This window comes from Conger conger, chromosome 12 (assembly GCF_963514075.1).
Source record: "Conger conger chromosome 12, fConCon1.1, whole genome shotgun sequence".
Classification (NCBI taxonomy): Eukaryota; Metazoa; Chordata; class Actinopteri; order Anguilliformes; family Congridae; genus Conger; species Conger conger.
In genome coordinates, this window is record NC_083771.1 from 910,913 (window position 1) to 930,093 (window position 19,181).

Sequence of the window (19,181 nt, forward strand, 5' to 3'; positions counted from 1 at the left end):
TCAACACAATTTTTTTTTGTTGCAATTTTCATAACTTAGTATTAAAAGCAATTCGTATGAAACCTTGCTGGCATGCGGTTTCGGTTGTGTAGTGTTTATCGCGTTAGCCTCACAAGCAGATACTTGGCTTTTGGGATTGCAACGTGGAACTCAGCACATGTCTGGATATCAAATTGCTAAAAAAACTCATCACTGTGGCTCACGGTTAATGTCAGAAAATTTCAAACATTAGTCTCTACGTGAACCAACCCATCTATCTCCTGACAATTAGCCTGAGTACATTATGCCCGAAGAACCATCTTGTTAATCCATAAATTGACGTCACCCACACCCACAAATCCTTGTTCATCGCAATGTGCTTTGACAGTGTTTACAGTGGAAAAAGCTGTTTCTGCTTCATTTCAAACCGAGGACTTTTGTCGTTCTTGGCAAACATGACAGCCACTAGCCTGCAGAAACTACACATCAAACTCATTATCTGAGAATTCATTTTGCAGGAAAACATGCTTCAACACAAAAAGATTGTGCAATTTTCATGACTTAGTATTAAAAGCAGTTAGTATGATACCTTGCTGCCATGTGGTTTCGGTTGTGTAGTGGTTATCACATTAGCCTCACACGTGAGAGGTCCCTGCTTACAAACTGGGCAGAAACATGGCTTTTGAGTTTGCAAGGAGGAACACAGCGCACGTCTGGAGTATCAAATTGCGTAAAACATCTCTCTGTGGCTCAACATTGACATCAGAAAAGTTCAAACATTGGTCTCTACTGGAATCTATCTATGATCTGACAATTAGCCTGAGTACATTATGCCCAAAGAACCATCTTGTTAATCCATGAATTGAAGTCACCCACACCCACAAATCCTTGTTCATCGCAATGTGCTTTGGCAGTGCTAACAGTGGAAAAAGCTGTTTCTGCTCGGTTTTGAACCAAGAACCTTTAGCGTTCTTGACAAACATGATAGCCACTACACTGCAGAAACGTCACATCAAGCTCAATACCGGAGTTATTTTGGCAGGAAAACGTGCTTCAACACAAAAAGATTGTGCAATTTTCATGACTTATATGAATTACTTTGAATGCTATCTTGCTGCCATGCGGTTTCGGTTGTGTCGTGCTTATAACGTGAGCTTCTCACGCAAAAGGTCCCCAGTTTGAAGCCAAGCAGAAACATGGAATTTGGGACTGCACCAAGCAACACAGTCCATGTCTGGAATATCAATTGCGTAAAACCTCTCTCTGTGGCTCAACGTCGATATCAGAAAAGTTCAAAAATCGATCTGTACTTGAACCTATCTCCTGACAATTAGCCCGAGTAATTTATGCCAGAAGAGCTACATTGTTAATCCAAAAGATCACTTGACCCATGAATCCTTAGTTATCTCAAGTGTGCTTGGCCAATGTGAAAGCTGTTTCTGCTCGGTTTTGAACCGAGAACCTTTAGCGTTCTTGGCAAACATGATAGCCACTAGCTTGCAGGGAAACGTGCTTCAACACAATTTTTTTTTGTTGCAATTTTCATAACTTAGTATTAAAAGCAATTCGTATGAAACCTTGCTGGCATGCGGTTTCGGTTGTGTAGTGTTTATCGCGTTAGCCTCACAAGCAGATACTTGGCTTTTGGGATTGCAACGTGGAACTCAGCACATGTCTGGATATCAAATTGCTAAAAAAACTCATCACTGTGGCTCACGGTTAATGTCAGAAAATTTCAAACATTAGTCTCTACGTGAACCAACCCATCTATCTCCTGACAATTAGCCTGAGTACATTATGCCCGAAGAACCATCTTGTTAATCCATAAATTGACGTCACCCACACCCACAAATCCTTGTTCATCGCAATGTGCTTTGACAGTGTTTACAGTGGAAAAAGCTGTTTCTGCTTCATTTCAAACCGAGGACTTTTGTCGTTCTTGGCAAACATGACAGCCACTAGCCTGCAGAAACTACACATCAAACTCATTATCTGAGAATTCATTTTGCAGGAAAACATGCTTCAACACAAAAAGATTGTGCAATTTTCATGACTTAGTATTAAAAGCAGTTAGTATGATACCTTGCTGCCATGTGGTTTCGGTTGTGTAGTGGTTATCACATTAGCCTCACACGTGAGAGGTCCCTGCTTACAAACTGGGCAGAAACATGGCTTTTGAGTTTGCAAGGAGGAACACAGCGCACGTCTGGAGTATCAAATTGCGTAAAACATCTCTCTGTGGCTCAACATTGACATCAGAAAAGTTCAAACATTGGTCTCTACTGGAATCTATCTATGATCTGACAATTAGCCTGAGTACATTATGCCCAAAGAACCATCTTGTTAATCCATGAATTGAAGTCACCCACACCCACAAATCCTTGTTCATCGCAATGTGCTTTGGCAGTGCTAACAGTGGAAAAAGCTGTTTCTGCTCGGTTTTGAACCAAGAACCTTTAGCGTTCTTGACAAACATGATAGCCACTACACTGCAGAAACGTCACATCAAGCTCAATACCGGAGTTATTTTGGCAGGAAAACGTGCTTCAACACAAAAAGATTGTGCAATTTTCATGACTTATATGAATTACTTTGAATGCTATCTTGCTGCCATGCGGTTTCGGTTGTGTCGTGCTTATAACGTGAGCTTCTCACGCAAAAGGTCCCCAGTTTGAAGCCAAGCAGAAACATGGAATTTGGGACTGCACCAAGCAACACAGTCCATGTCTGGAATATCAATTGCGTAAAACCTCTCTCTGTGGCTCAACGTCGATATCAGAAAAGTTCAAAAATCGATCTGTACTTGAACCTATCTCCTGACAATTAGCCCGAGTAATTTATGCCAGAAGAGCTACATTGTTAATCCAAAAGATCACTTGACCCATGAATCCTTAGTTATCTCAAGTGTGCTTGGCCAATGTGAAAGCTGTTTCTGCTCGGTTTTGAACCGAGAACCTTTAGCGTTCTTGGCAAACATGATAGCCACTAGCTTGCAGGGAAACGTGCTTCAACACAATTTTTTTTTGTTGCAATTTTCATAACTTAGTATTAAAAGCAATTCGTATGAAACCTTGCTGGCATGCGGTTTCGGTTGTGTAGTGTTTATCGCGTTAGCCTCACAAGCAGATACTTGGCTTTTGGGATTGCAACGTGGAACTCAGCACATGTCTGGATATCAAATTGCTAAAAAAACTCATCACTGTGGCTCACGGTTAATGTCAGAAAATTTCAAACATTAGTCTCTACGTGAACCAACCCATCTATCTCCTGACAATTAGCCTGAGTACATTATGCCCGAAGAACCATCTTGTTAATCCATAAATTGACGTCACCCACACCCACAAATCCTTGTTCATCGCAATGTGCTTTGACAGTGTTTACAGTGGAAAAAGCTGTTTCTGCTTCATTTCAAACCGAGGACTTTTGTCGTTCTTGGCAAACATGACAGCCACTAGCCTGCAGAAACTACACATCAAACTCATTATCTGAGAATTCATTTTGCAGGAAAACATGCTTCAACACAAAAAGATTGTGCAATTTTCATGACTTAGTATTAAAAGCAGTTAGTATGATACCTTGCTGCCATGTGGTTTCGGTTGTGTAGTGGTTATCACATTAGCCTCACACGTGAGAGGTCCCTGCTTACAAACTGGGCAGAAACATGGCTTTTGAGTTTGCAAGGAGGAACACAGCGCACGTCTGGAGTATCAAATTGCGTAAAACATCTCTCTGTGGCTCAACATTGACATCAGAAAAGTTCAAACATTGGTCTCTACTGGAATCTATCTATGATCTGACAATTAGCCTGAGTACATTATGCCCAAAGAACCATCTTGTTAATCCATGAATTGAAGTCACCCACACCCACAAATCCTTGTTCATCGCAATGTGCTTTGGCAGTGCTAACAGTGGAAAAAGCTGTTTCTGCTCGGTTTTGAACCAAGAACCTTTAGCGTTCTTGACAAACATGATAGCCACTACACTGCAGAAACGTCACATCAAGCTCAATACCGGAGTTATTTTGGCAGGAAAACGTGCTTCAACACAAAAAGATTGTGCAATTTTCATGACTTATATGAATTACTTTGAATGCTATCTTGCTGCCATGCGGTTTCGGTTGTGTCGTGCTTATAACGTGAGCTTCTCACGCAAAAGGTCCCCAGTTTGAAGCCAAGCAGAAACATGGAATTTGGGACTGCACCAAGCAACACAGTCCATGTCTGGAATATCAATTGCGTAAAACCTCTCTCTGTGGCTCAACGTCGATATCAGAAAAGTTCAAAAATCGATCTGTACTTGAACCTATCTCCTGACAATTAGCCCGAGTAATTTATGCCAGAAGAGCTACGTTGTTAATCCAAAAGATAACTTGACCCATGAATCCTTAGTTATCTCAAGTGTGCTTGGCCAATGTGAAAGCTGTTTCTGCTCGGTTTTGAACCGAGAACCTTTAGCGTTCTTGGCAAACATGATAGCCACTAGCTTGCAGGGAAACGTGCTTCAACACAATTTTTTTTTGTTGCAATTTTCATAACTTAGTATTAAAAGCAATTCGTATGAAACCTTGCTGGCATGCGGTTTCGGTTGTGTAGTGTTTATCGCGTTAGCCTCACAAGCAGATACTTGGCTTTTGGGATTGCAACGTGGAACTCAGCACATGTCTGGATATCAAATTGCTAAAAAAACTCATCACTGTGGCTCACGGTTAATGTCAGAAAATTTCAAACATTAGTCTCTACGTGAACCAACCCATCTATCTCCTGACAATTAGCCTGAGTACATTATGCCCGAAGAACCATCTTGTTAATCCATAAATTGACGTCACCCACACCCACAAATCCTTGTTCATCGCAATGTGCTTTGACAGTGTTTACAGTGGAAAAAGCTGTTTCTGCTTCATTTCAAACCGAGGACTTTTGTCGTTCTTGGCAAACATGACAGCCACTAGCCTGCAGAAACTACACATCAAACTCATTATCTGAGAATTCATTTTGCAGGAAAACATGCTTCAACACAAAAAGATTGTGCAATTTTCATGACTTAGTATTAAAAGCAGTTAGTATGATACCTTGCTGCCATGTGGTTTCGGTTGTGTAGTGGTTATCACATTAGCCTCACACGTGAGAGGTCCCTGCTTACAAACTGGGCAGAAACATGGCTTTTGAGTTTGCAAGGAGGAACACAGCGCACGTCTGGAGTATCAAATTGCGTAAAACATCTCTCTGTGGCTCAACATTGACATCAGAAAAGTTCAAACATTGGTCTCTACTGGAATCTATCTATGATCTGACAATTAGCCTGAGTACATTATGCCCAAAGAACCATCTTGTTAATCCATGAATTGAAGTCACCCACACCCACAAATCCTTGTTCATCGCAATGTGCTTTGGCAGTGCTAACAGTGGAAAAAGCTGTTTCTGCTCGGTTTTGAACCAAGAACCTTTAGCGTTCTTGACAAACATGATAGCCACTACACTGCAGAAACGTCACATCAAGCTCAATACCGGAGTTATTTTGGCAGGAAAACGTGCTTCAACACAAAAAGATTGTGCAATTTTCATGACTTATATGAATTACTTTGAATGCTATCTTGCTGCCATGCGGTTTCGGTTGTGTCGTGCTTATAACGTGAGCTTCTCACGCAAAAGGTCCCCAGTTTGAAGCCAAGCAGAAACATGGAATTTGGGACTGCACCAAGCAACACAGTCCATGTCTGGAATATCAATTGCGTAAAACCTCTCTCTGTGGCTCAACGTCGATATCAGAAAAGTTCAAAAATCGATCTGTACTTGAACCTATCTCCTGACAATTAGCCCGAGTAATTTATGCCAGAAGAGCTACATTGTTAATCCAAAAGATAACTTGACCCATGAATCCTTAGTTATCTCAAGTGTGCTTGGCCAATGTGAAAGCTGTTTCTGCTCGGTTTTGAACCGAGAACCTTTAGCGTTCTTGGCAAACATGATAGCCACTAGCTTGCAGGGAAACGTGCTTCAACACAATTTTTTTTTGTTGCAATTTTCATAACTTAGTATTAAAAGCAATTCGTATGAAACCTTGCTGGCATGCGGTTTCGGTTGTGTAGTGTTTATCGCGTTAGCCTCACAAGCAGATACTTGGCTTTTGGGATTGCAACGTGGAACTCAGCACATGTCTGGATATCAAATTGCTAAAAAAACTCATCACTGTGGCTCACGGTTAATGTCAGAAAATTTCAAACATTAGTCTCTACGTGAACCAACCCATCTATCTCCTGACAATTAGCCTGAGTACATTATGCCCGAAGAACCATCTTGTTAATCCATAAATTGACGTCACCCACACCCACAAATCCTTGTTCATCGCAATGTGCTTTGACAGTGTTTACAGTGGAAAAAGCTGTTTCTGCTTCATTTCAAACCGAGGACTTTTGTCGTTCTTGGCAAACATGACAGCCACTAGCCTGCAGAAACTACACATCAAACTCATTATCTGAGAATTCATTTTGCAGGAAAACATGCTTCAACACAAAAAGATTGTGCAATTTTCATGACTTAGTATTAAAAGCAGTTAGTATGATACCTTGCTGCCATGTGGTTTCGGTTGTGTAGTGGTTATCACATTAGCCTCACACGTGAGAGGTCCCTGCTTACAAACTGGGCAGAAACATGGCTTTTGAGTTTGCAAGGAGGAACACAGCGCACGTCTGGAGTATCAAATTGCGTAAAACATCTCTCTGTGGCTCAACATTGACATCAGAAAAGTTCAAACATTGGTCTCTACTGGAATCTATCTATGATCTGACAATTAGCCTGAGTACATTATGCCCAAAGAACCATCTTGTTAATCCATGAATTGAAGTCACCCACACCCACAAATCCTTGTTCATCGCAATGTGCTTTGGCAGTGCTAACAGTGGAAAAAGCTGTTTCTGCTCGGTTTTGAACCAAGAACCTTTAGCGTTCTTGACAAACATGATAGCCACTACACTGCAGAAACGTCACATCAAGCTCAATACCGGAGTTATTTTGGCAGGAAAACGTGCTTCAACACAAAAAGATTGTGCAATTTTCATGACTTATATGAATTACTTTGAATGCTATCTTGCTGCCATGCGGTTTCGGTTGTGTCGTGCTTATAACGTGAGCTTCTCACGCAAAAGGTCCCCAGTTTGAAGCCAAGCAGAAACATGGAATTTGGGACTGCACCAAGCAACACAGTCCATGTCTGGAATATCAATTGCGTAAAACCTCTCTCTGTGGCTCAACGTCGATATCAGAAAAGTTCAAACATCGATCTGTACTTGAACCTATCTCCTGACAATTAGCCCGAGTAATTTATGCCAGAAGAGCTACGTTGTTAATCCAAAAGATCACTTGACCCATGAATCCTTAGTTATCTCAAGTGTGCTTGGCCAATGTGAAAGCTGTTTCTGCTCGGTTTTGAACCGAGAACCTTTAGCGTTCTTGGCAAACATGGTAGCCACTAGCTTGCAGGGAAACGTGCTTCAACACAATTTTTTTTTGTTGCAATTTTCATAACTTAGTATTAAAAGCAATTCGTATGAAACCTTGCTGGCATGCGGTTTCGGTTGTGTAGTGTTTATCGCGTTAGCCTCACAAGCAGATACTTGGCTTTTGGGATTGCAACGTGGAACTCAGCACATGTCTGGATATCAAATTGCTAAAAAAACTCATCACTGTGGCTCACGGTTAATGTCAGAAAATTTCAAACATTAGTCTCTACGTGAACCAACCCATCTATCTCCTGACAATTAGCCTGAGTACATTATGCCCGAAGAACCATCTTGTTAATCCATAAATTGACGTCACCCACACCCACAAATCCTTGTTCATCGCAATGTGCTTTGACAGTGTTTACAGTGGAAAAAGCTGTTTCTGCTTCATTTCAAACCGAGGACTTTTGTCGTTCTTGGCAAACATGACAGCCACTAGCCTGCAGAAACTACACATCAAACTCATTATCTGAGAATTCATTTTGCAGGAAAACATGCTTCAACACAAAAAGATTGTGCAATTTTCATGACTTAGTATTAAAAGCAGTTAGTATGATACCTTGCTGCCATGTGGTTTCGGTTGTGTAGTGGTTATCACATTAGCCTCACACGTGAGAGGTCCCTGCTTACAAACTGGGCAGAAACATGGCTTTTGAGTTTGCAAGGAGGAACACAGCGCACGTCTGGAGTATCAAATTGCGTAAAACATCTCTCTGTGGCTCAACATTGACATCAGAAAAGTTCAAACATTGGTCTCTACTGGAATCTATCTATGATCTGACAATTAGCCTGAGTACATTATGCCCAAAGAACCATCTTGTTAATCCATGAATTGAAGTCACCCACACCCACAAATCCTTGTTCATCGCAATGTGCTTTGGCAGTGCTAACAGTGGAAAAAGCTGTTTCTGCTCGGTTTTGAACCAAGAACCTTTAGCGTTCTTGACAAACATGATAGCCACTACACTGCAGAAACGTCACATCAAGCTCAATACCGGAGTTATTTTGGCAGGAAAACGTGCTTCAACACAAAAAGATTGTGCAATTTTCATGACTTATATGAATTACTTTGAATGCTATCTTGCTGCCATGCGGTTTCGGTTGTGTCGTGCTTATAACGTGAGCTTCTCACGCAAAAGGTCCCCAGTTTGAAGCCAAGCAGAAACATGGAATTTGGGACTGCACCAAGCAACACAGTCCATGTCTGGAATATCAATTGCGTAAAACCTCTCTCTGTAGCTCAACGTCGATATCAGAAAAGTTCAAAAATCGATCTGTACTTGAACCTATCTCCTGACAATTAGCCCGAGTAATTTATGCCAGAAGAGCTACATTGTTAATCCAAAAGATCACTTGACCCATGAATCCTTAGTTATCTCAAGTGTGCTTGGCCAATGTGAAAGCTGTTTCTGCTCGGTTTTGAACCGAGAACCTTTAGCGTTCTTGGCAAACATGATAGCCACTAGCTTGCAGGGAAACGTGCTTCAACACAATTTTTTTTTGTTGCAATTTTCATAACTTAGTATTAAAAGCAATTCGTATGAAACCTTGCTGGCATGCGGTTTCGGTTGTGTAGTGTTTATCGCGTTAGCCTCACAAGCAGATACTTGGCTTTTGGGATTGCAACGTGGAACTCAGCACATGTCTGGATATCAAATTGCTAAAAAAACTCATCACTGTGGCTCACGGTTAATGTCAGAAAATTTCAAACATTAGTCTCTACGTGAACCAACCCATCTATCTCCTGACAATTAGCCTGAGTACATTATGCCCGAAGAACCATCTTGTTAATCCATAAATTGACGTCACCCACACCCACAAATCCTTGTTCATCGCAATGTGCTTTGACAGTGTTTACAGTGGAAAAAGCTGTTTCTGCTTCATTTCAAACCGAGGACTTTTGTCGTTCTTGGCAAACATGACAGCCACTAGCCTGCAGAAACTACACATCAAACTCATTATCTGAGAATTCATTTTGCAGGAAAACATGCTTCAACACAAAAAGATTGTGCAATTTTCATGACTTAGTATTAAAAGCAGTTAGTATGATACCTTGCTGCCATGTGGTTTCGGTTGTGTAGTGGTTATCACATTAGCCTCACACGTGAGAGGTCCCTGCTTACAAACTGGGCAGAAACATGGCTTTTGAGTTTGCAAGGAGGAACACAGCGCACGTCTGGAGTATCAAATTGCGTAAAACATCTCTCTGTGGCTCAACATTGACATCAGAAAAGTTCAAACATTGGTCTCTACTGGAATCTATCTATGATCTGACAATTAGCCTGAGTACATTATGCCCAAAGAACCATCTTGTTAATCCATGAATTGAAGTCACCCACACCCACAAATCCTTGTTCATCGCAATGTGCTTTGGCAGTGCTAACAGTGGAAAAAGCTGTTTCTGCTCGGTTTTGAACCAAGAACCTTTAGCGTTCTTGACAAACATGATAGCCACTACACTGCAGAAACGTCACATCAAGCTCAATACCGGAGTTATTTTGGCAGGAAAACGTGCTTCAACACAAAAAGATTGTGCAATTTTCATGACTTATATGAATTACTTTGAATGCTATCTTGCTGCCATGCGGTTTCGGTTGTGTCGTGCTTATAACGTGAGCTTCTCACGCAAAAGGTCCCCAGTTTGAAGCCAAGCAGAAACATGGAATTTGGGACTGCACCAAGCAACACAGTCCATGTCTGGAATATCAATTGCGTAAAACCTCTCTCTGTGGCTCAACGTCGATATCAGAAAAGTTCAAAAATCGATCTGTACTTGAACCTATCTCCTGACAATTAGCCCGAGTAATTTATGCCAGAAGAGCTACATTGTTAATCCAAAAGATCACTTGACCCATGAATCCTTAGTTATCTCAAGTGTGCTTGGCCAATGTGAAAGCTGTTTCTGCTCGGTTTTGAACCGAGAACCTTTAGCGTTCTTGGCAAACATGATAGCCACTAGCTTGCAGGGAAACGTGCTTCAACACAATTTTTTTTTGTTGCAATTTTCATAACTTAGTATTAAAAGCAATTCGTATGAAACCTTGCTGGCATGCGGTTTCGGTTGTGTAGTGTTTATCGCGTTAGCCTCACAAGCAGATACTTGGCTTTTGGGATTGCAACGTGGAACTCAGCACATGTCTGGATATCAAATTGCTAAAAAAACTCATCACTGTGGCTCACGGTTAATGTCAGAAAATTTCAAACATTAGTCTCTACGTGAACCAACCCATCTATCTCCTGACAATTAGCCTGAGTACATTATGCCCGAAGAACCATCTTGTTAATCCATAAATTGACGTCACCCACACCCACAAATCCTTGTTCATCGCAATGTGCTTTGACAGTGTTTACAGTGGAAAAAGCTGTTTCTGCTTCATTTCAAACCGAGGACTTTTGTCGTTCTTGGCAAACATGACAGCCACTAGCCTGCAGAAACTACACATCAAACTCATTATCTGAGAATTCATTTTGCAGGAAAACATGCTTCAACACAAAAAGATTGTGCAATTTTCATGACTTAGTATTAAAAGCAGTTAGTATGATACCTTGCTGCCATGTGGTTTCGGTTGTGTAGTGGTTATCACATTAGCCTCACACGTGAGAGGTCCCTGCTTACAAACTGGGCAGAAACATGGCTTTTGAGTTTGCAAGGAGGAACACAGCGCACGTCTGGAGTATCAAATTGCGTAAAACATCTCTCTGTGGCTCAACATTGACATCAGAAAAGTTCAAACATTGGTCTCTACTGGAATCTATCTATGATCTGACAATTAGCCTGAGTACATTATGCCCAAAGAACCATCTTGTTAATCCATGAATTGAAGTCACCCACACCCACAAATCCTTGTTCATCGCAATGTGCTTTGGCAGTGCTAACAGTGGAAAAAGCTGTTTCTGCTCGGTTTTGAACCAAGAACCTTTAGCGTTCTTGACAAACATGATAGCCACTACACTGCAGAAACGTCACATCAAGCTCAATACCGGAGTTATTTTGGCAGGAAAACGTGCTTCAACACAAAAAGATTGTGCAATTTTCATGACTTATATGAATTACTTTGAATGCTATCTTGCTGCCATGCGGTTTCGGTTGTGTCGTGCTTATAACGTGAGCTTCTCACGCAAAAGGTCCCCAGTTTGAAGCCAAGCAGAAACATGGAATTTGGGACTGCACCAAGCAACACAGTCCATGTCTGGAATATCAATTGCGTAAAACCTCTCTCTGTAGCTCAACGTCGATATCAGAAAAGTTCAAAAATCGATCTGTACTTGAACCTATCTCCTGACAATTAGCCCGAGTAATTTATGCCAGAAGAGCTACATTGTTAATCCAAAAGATCACTTGACCCATGAATCCTTAGTTATCTCAAGTGTGCTTGGCCAATGTGAAAGCTGTTTCTGCTCGGTTTTGAACCGAGAACCTTTAGCGTTCTTGGCAAACATGATAGCCACTAGCTTGCAGGGAAACGTGCTTCAACACAATTTTTTTTTGTTGCAATTTTCATAACTTAGTATTAAAAGCAATTCGTATGAAACCTTGCTGGCATGCGGTTTCGGTTGTGTAGTGTTTATCGCGTTAGCCTCACAAGCAGATACTTGGCTTTTGGGATTGCAACGTGGAACTCAGCACATGTCTGGATATCAAATTGCTAAAAAAACTCATCACTGTGGCTCACGGTTAATGTCAGAAAATTTCAAACATTAGTCTCTACGTGAACCAACCCATCTATCTCCTGACAATTAGCCTGAGTACATTATGCCCGAAGAACCATCTTGTTAATCCATAAATTGACGTCACCCACACCCACAAATCCTTGTTCATCGCAATGTGCTTTGACAGTGTTTACAGTGGAAAAAGCTGTTTCTGCTTCATTTCAAACCGAGGACTTTTGTCGTTCTTGGCAAACATGACAGCCACTAGCCTGCAGAAACTACACATCAAACTCATTATCTGAGAATTCATTTTGCAGGAAAACATGCTTCAACACAAAAAGATTGTGCAATTTTCATGACTTAGTATTAAAAGCAGTTAGTATGATACCTTGCTGCCATGTGGTTTCGGTTGTGTAGTGGTTATCACATTAGCCTCACACGTGAGAGGTCCCTGCTTACAAACTGGGCAGAAACATGGCTTTTGAGTTTGCAAGGAGGAACACAGCGCACGTCTGGAGTATCAAATTGCGTAAAACATCTCTCTGTGGCTCAACATTGACATCAGAAAAGTTCAAACATTGGTCTCTACTGGAATCTATCTATGATCTGACAATTAGCCTGAGTACATTATGCCCAAAGAACCATCTTGTTAATCCATGAATTGAAGTCACCCACACCCACAAATCCTTGTTCATCGCAATGTGCTTTGGCAGTGCTAACAGTGGAAAAAGCTGTTTCTGCTCGGTTTTGAACCAAGAACCTTTAGCGTTCTTGACAAACATGATAGCCACTACACTGCAGAAACGTCACATCAAGCTCAATACCGGAGTTATTTTGGCAGGAAAACGTGCTTCAACACAAAAAGATTGTGCAATTTTCATGACTTATATGAATTACTTTGAATGCTGTCTTGCTGCCATGCGGTTTCGGTTGTGTCGTGCTTATAACGTGAGCTTCTCACGCAAAAGGTCCCCAGTTTGAAGCCAAGCAGAAACATGGAATTTGGGACTGCACCAAGCAACACAGTCCATGTCTGGAATATCAATTGCGTAAAACCTCTCTCTGTGGCTCAACGTCGATATCAGAAAAGTTCAAAAATCGATCTGTACTTGAACCTATCTCCTGACAATTAGCCCGAGTAATTTATGCCAGAAGAGCTACATTGTTAATCCAAAAGATCACTTGACCCATGAATCCTTAGTTATCTCAAGTGTGCTTGGCCAATGTGAAAGCTGTTTCTGCTCGGTTTTGAACCGAGAACCTTTAGCGTTCTTGGCAAACATGGTAGCCACTAGCTTGCAGGGAAACGTGCTTCAACACAATTTTTTTTTGTTGCAATTTTCGTAACTTAGTATTAAAAGCAATTCGTATGAAACCTTGCTGGCATGCGGTTTCGGTTGTGTCGTGTTTATCGCGTTAGCCTCACAAGCAGATACTTGGCTTTTGGGATTGCAACGTGGAACTCAGCACATGTCTGGATATCAAATTGCTAAAAAAACTCATCACTGTGGCTCACGGTTAATGTCAGAAAATTTCAAACATTAGTCTCTACGTGAACCAACCCATCTATCTCCTGACAATTAGCCTGAGTACATTATGCCCGAAGAACCATCTTGTTAATCCATAAATTGACGTCACCCACACCCACAAATCCTTGTTCATCGCAATGTGCTTTGACAGTGTTTACAGTGGAAAAAGCTGTTTCTGCTTCATTTCAAACCGAGGACTTTTGTCGTTCTTGGCAAACATGACAGCCACTAGCCTGCAGAAACTACACATCAAACTCATTATCTGAGAATTCATTTTGCAGGAAAACATGCTTCAACACAAAAAGATTGTGCAATTTTCATGACTTAGTATTAAAAGCAGTTAGTATGATACCTTGCTGCCATGTGGTTTCGGTTGTGTAGTGGTTATCACATTAGCCTCACACGTGAGAGGTCCCTGCTTACAAACTGGGCAGAAACATGGCTTTTGAGTTTGCAAGGAGGAACACAGCGCACGTCTGGAGTATCAAATTGCGTAAAACATCTCTCTGTGGCTCAACATTGACATCAGAAAAGTTCAAACATTGGTCTCTACTGGAATCTATCTATGATCTGACAATTAGCCTGAGTACATTATGCCCAAAGAACCATCTTGTTAATCCATGAATTGAAGTCACCCACACCCACAAATCCTTGTTCATCGCAATGTGCTTTGGCAGTGCTAAAAGTGGAAAAAGCTGTTTCTGCTCGGTTTTGAACCAAGAACCTTTAGCGTTCTTGACAAACATGATAGCCACTACACTGCAGAAACGTCACATCAAGCTCAATACCGGAGTTATTTTGGCAGGAAAACATGCTTCAACACAAAAAGATTGTGCAATTTTCATGACTTATATGAATTACTTTGAATGCTATCTTGCTGCCATGCGGTTTCGGTTGTGTCGTGCTTATAACGTGAGCTTCTCACGCAAAAGGTCCCCAGTTTGAAGCCAAGCAGAAACATGGAATTTGGGACTGCACCAAGCAACACAGTCCATGTCTGGAATATCAATTGCGTAAAACCTCTCTCTGTGGCTCAACGTCGATATCAGAAAAGTTCAAAAATCGATCTGTACTTGAACCTATCTCCTGACAATTAGCCCGAGTAATTTATGCCAGAAGAGCTACATTGTTAATCCAAAAGATCACTTGACCCATGAATCCTTAGTTATCTCAAGTGTGCTTGGCCAATGTGAAAGCTGTTTCTGCTCGGTTTTGAACCGAGAACCTTTAGCGTTCTTGGCAAACATGATAGCCACTAGCTTGCAGGGAAACGTGCTTCAACACAATTTTTTTTTGTTGCAATTTTCATAACTTAGTATTAAAAGCAATTCGTATGAAACCTTGCTGGCATGCGGTTTCGGTTGTGTAGTGTTTATCGCGTTAGCCTCACAAGCAGATACTTGGCTTTTGGGATTGCAACGTGGAACTCAGCACATGTCTGGATATCAAATTGCTAAAAAAACTCATCACTGTGGCTCACGGTTAATGTCAGAAAATTTCAAACATTAGTCTCTACGTGAACCAACCCATCTATCTCCTGACAATTAGCCTGAGTACATTATGTCCGAAGAACCATCTTGTTAATCCATAAATTGACGTCACCCACACCCACAAATCCTTGTTCATCGCAATGTGCTTTGACAGTGTTTACAGTGGAAAAAGCTGTTTCTGCTTCATTTCAAACCGAGGACTTTTGTCGTTCTTGGCAAACATGACAGCCACTAGCCTGCAGAAACTACACATCAAACTCATTATCTGAGAATTCATTTTGCAGGAAAACATGCTTCAACACAAAAAGATTGTGCAATTTTCATGACTTAGTATTAAAAGCAGTTAGTATGATACCTTGCTGCCATGTGGTTTCGGTTGTGTAGTGGTTATCACATTAGCCTCACACGTGAGAGGTCCCTGCTTACAAACTGGGCAGAAACATGGCTTTTGAGTTTGCAAGGAGGAACACAGCGCACGTCTGGAGTATCAAATTGCGTAAAACATCTCTCTGTGGCTCAACATTGACATCAGAAAAGTTCAAACATTGGTCTCTACTGGAATCTATCTATGATCTGACAATTAGCCTGAGTACATTATGCCCAAAGAACCATCTTGTTAATCCATGAATTGAAGTCACCCACACCCACAAATCCTTGTTCATCGCAATGTGCTTTGGCAGTGCTAACAGTGGAAAAAGCTGTTTCTGCTCGGTTTTGAACCAAGAACCTTTAGCGTTCTTGACAAACATGATAGCCACTACACTGCAGAAACGTCACATCAAGCTCAATACCGGAGTTATTTTGGCAGGAAAACGTGCTTCAACACAAAAAGATTGTGCAATTTTCATGACTTATATGAATTACTTTGAATGCTATCTTGCTGCCATGCGGTTTCGGTTGTGTCGTGCTTATAACGTGAGCTTCTCACGCAAAAGGTCCCCAGTTTGAAGCCAAGCAGAAACATGGAATTTGGGACTGCACCAAGCAACACAGTCCATGTCTGGAATATCAATTGCGTAAAACCTCTCTCTGTGGCTCAACGTCGATATCAGAAAAGTTCAAAAATCGATCTGTACTTGAACCTATCTCCTGACAATTAGCCCGAGTAATTTATGCCAGAAGAGCTACATTGTTAATCCAAAAGATCACTTGACCCATGAATCCTTAGTTATCTCAAGTGTGCTTGGCCAATGTGAAAGCTGTTTCTGCTCGGTTTTGAACCGAGAACCTTTAGCGTTCTTGGCAAACATGATAGCCACTAGCTTGCAGGGAAACGTGCTTCAACACAATTTTTTTTTGTTGCAATTTTCATAACTTAGTATTAAAAGCAATTTGTATGAAACCTTGCTGGCATGCGGTTTCGGTTGTGTAGTGTTTATCGCGTTAGCCTCACAAGCAGATACTTGGCTTTTGGGATTGCAACGTGGAACTCAGCACATGTCTGGATATCAAATTGCTAAAAAAACTCATCACTGTGGCTCACGGTTAATGTCAGAAAATTTCAAACATTAGTCTCTACGTGAACCAACCCATCTATCTCCTGACAATTAGCCTGAGTACATTATGCCCGAAGAACCATCTTGTTAATCCATAAATTGACGTCACCCACACCCACAAATCCTTGTTCATCGCAATGTGCTTTGACAGTGTTTACAGTGGAAAAAGCTGTTTCTGCTTCATTTCAAACCGAGGACTTTTGTCGTTCTTGGCAAACATGACAGCCACTAGCCTGCAGAAACTACACATCAAACTCATTATCTGAGAATTCATTTTGCAGGAAAACATGCTTCAACACAAAAAGATTGTGCAATTTTCATGACTTAGTATTAAAAGCAGTTAGTATGATACCTTGCTGCCATGTGGTTTCGGTTGTGTAGTGGTTATCACATTAGCCTCACACGTGAGAGGTCCCTGCTTACAAACTGGGCAGAAACATGGCTTTTGAGTTTGCAAGGAGGAACACAGCGCACGTCTGGAGTATCAAATTGCGTAAAACATCTCTCTGTGGCTCAACATTGACATCAGAAAAGTTCAAACATTGGTCTCTACTGGAATCTATCTATGATCTGACAATTAGCCTGAGTACATTATGCCCAAAGAACCATCTTGTTAATCCATGAATTGAAGTCACCCACACCCACAAATCCTTGTTCATCGCAATGTGCTTTGGCAGTGCTAACAGTGGAAAAAGCTGTTTCTGCTCGGTTTTGAACCAAGAACCTTTAGCGTTCTTGACAAACATGATAGCCACTACACTGCAGAAACGTCACATCAAGCTCAATACCGGAGTTATTTTGGCAGGAAAACGTGCTTCAACACAAAAAGATTGTGCAATTTTCATGACTTATATGAATTACTTTGAATGCTATCTTGCTGCCATGCGGTTTCGGTTGTGTCGTGCTTATAACGTGAGCTTCTCACGCAAAAGGTCCCCAGTTTGAAGCCAAGCAGAAACATGGAATTTGGGACTGCACCAAGCAACACAGTCCATGTCTGGAATATCAATTGCGTAAAACCTCTCTCTGTGGCTCAACGTCGATATCAGAAAAGTTCAAAAATCGATCTGTACTTGAACCTATCTCCTGACAATTAGCCCGAGTAATTTATGCCAGAAGAGCTACATTGTTAATCCAAAAGATCACTTGACCCATGAATCCTTAGTTATCTCAAGTGTGCTTGGCCAATGTGAAAGCTGTTTCTGCTCGGTTTTGAACCGAGAACCTTTAGCGTTCTTGGCAAACATGATAGCCACTAGCTTGCAGGGAAACGTGCTTCAACACAATTTTTTTTTGTTGCAATTTTCATAACTTAGTATTAAAAGCAATTCGTATGAAACCTTGCTGGCATGCGGTTTCGGTTGTGTAGTGTTTATCGCGTTAGCCTCACAAGCAGATACTTGGCTTTTGGGATTGCAACGTGGAACTCAGCACATGTCTGGATATCAAATTGCTAAAAAAACTCATCACTGTGGCTCACGGTTAATGTCAGAAAATTTCAAACATTAGTCTCTACGTGAACCAACCCATCTATCTCCTGACAATTAGCCTGAGTACATTATGCCCGAAGAACCATCTTGTTAATCCATAAATTGACGTCACCCACACCCACAAATCCTTGTTCATCGCAATGTGCTTTGACAGTGTTTACAGTGGAAAAAGCTGTTTCTGCTTCATTTCAAACCGAGGACTTTTGTCGTTCTTGGCAAACATGACAGCCACTAGCCTGCAGAAACTACACATCAAACTCATTATCTGAGAATTCATTTTGCAGGAAAACATGCTTCAACACAAAAAGATTGTGCAATTTTCATGACTTAGTATTAAAAGCAGTTAGTATGATACCTTGCTGCCATGTGGTTTCGGTTGTGTAGTGGTTATCACATTAGCCTCACACGTGAGAGGTCCCTGCTTACAAACTGGGCAGAAACATGGCTTTTGAGTTTGCAAGGAGGAACACAGCGCACGTCTGGAGTATCAAATTGCGTAAAACATCTCTCTGTGGCTCAACATTGACATCAGAAAAGTTCAAACATTGGTCTCTACTGGAATCTATCTATGATCTGACAATTAGCCTGAGTACATTATGCCCAAAGAACCATCTTGTTAATCCATGAATTGAAGTCACCCACACCCACAAATCCTTGTTCATCGCAATGTGCTTTGGCAGTGCTAACAGTGGAAAAAGCTGTTTCTGCTCGGTTTTGAACCAAGAACCTTTAGCGTTCTTGACAAACATGATAGCCACTACACTGCAGAAACGTCACATCAAGCTCAATACCGGAGTTATTTTGGCAGGAAAACGTGCTTCAACACAAAAAGATTGTGCAATTTTCATGACTTATATGAATTACTTTGAATGCTATCTTGCTGCCATGCGGTTTCGGTTGTGTCGTGCTTATAACGTGAGCTTCTCACGCAAAAGGTCCCCAGTTTGAAGCCAAGCAGAAACATGGAATTTGGGACTGCACCAAGCAACACAGTCCATGTCTGGAATATCAATTGCGTAAAACCTCTCTCTGTAGCTCAACGTCGATATCAG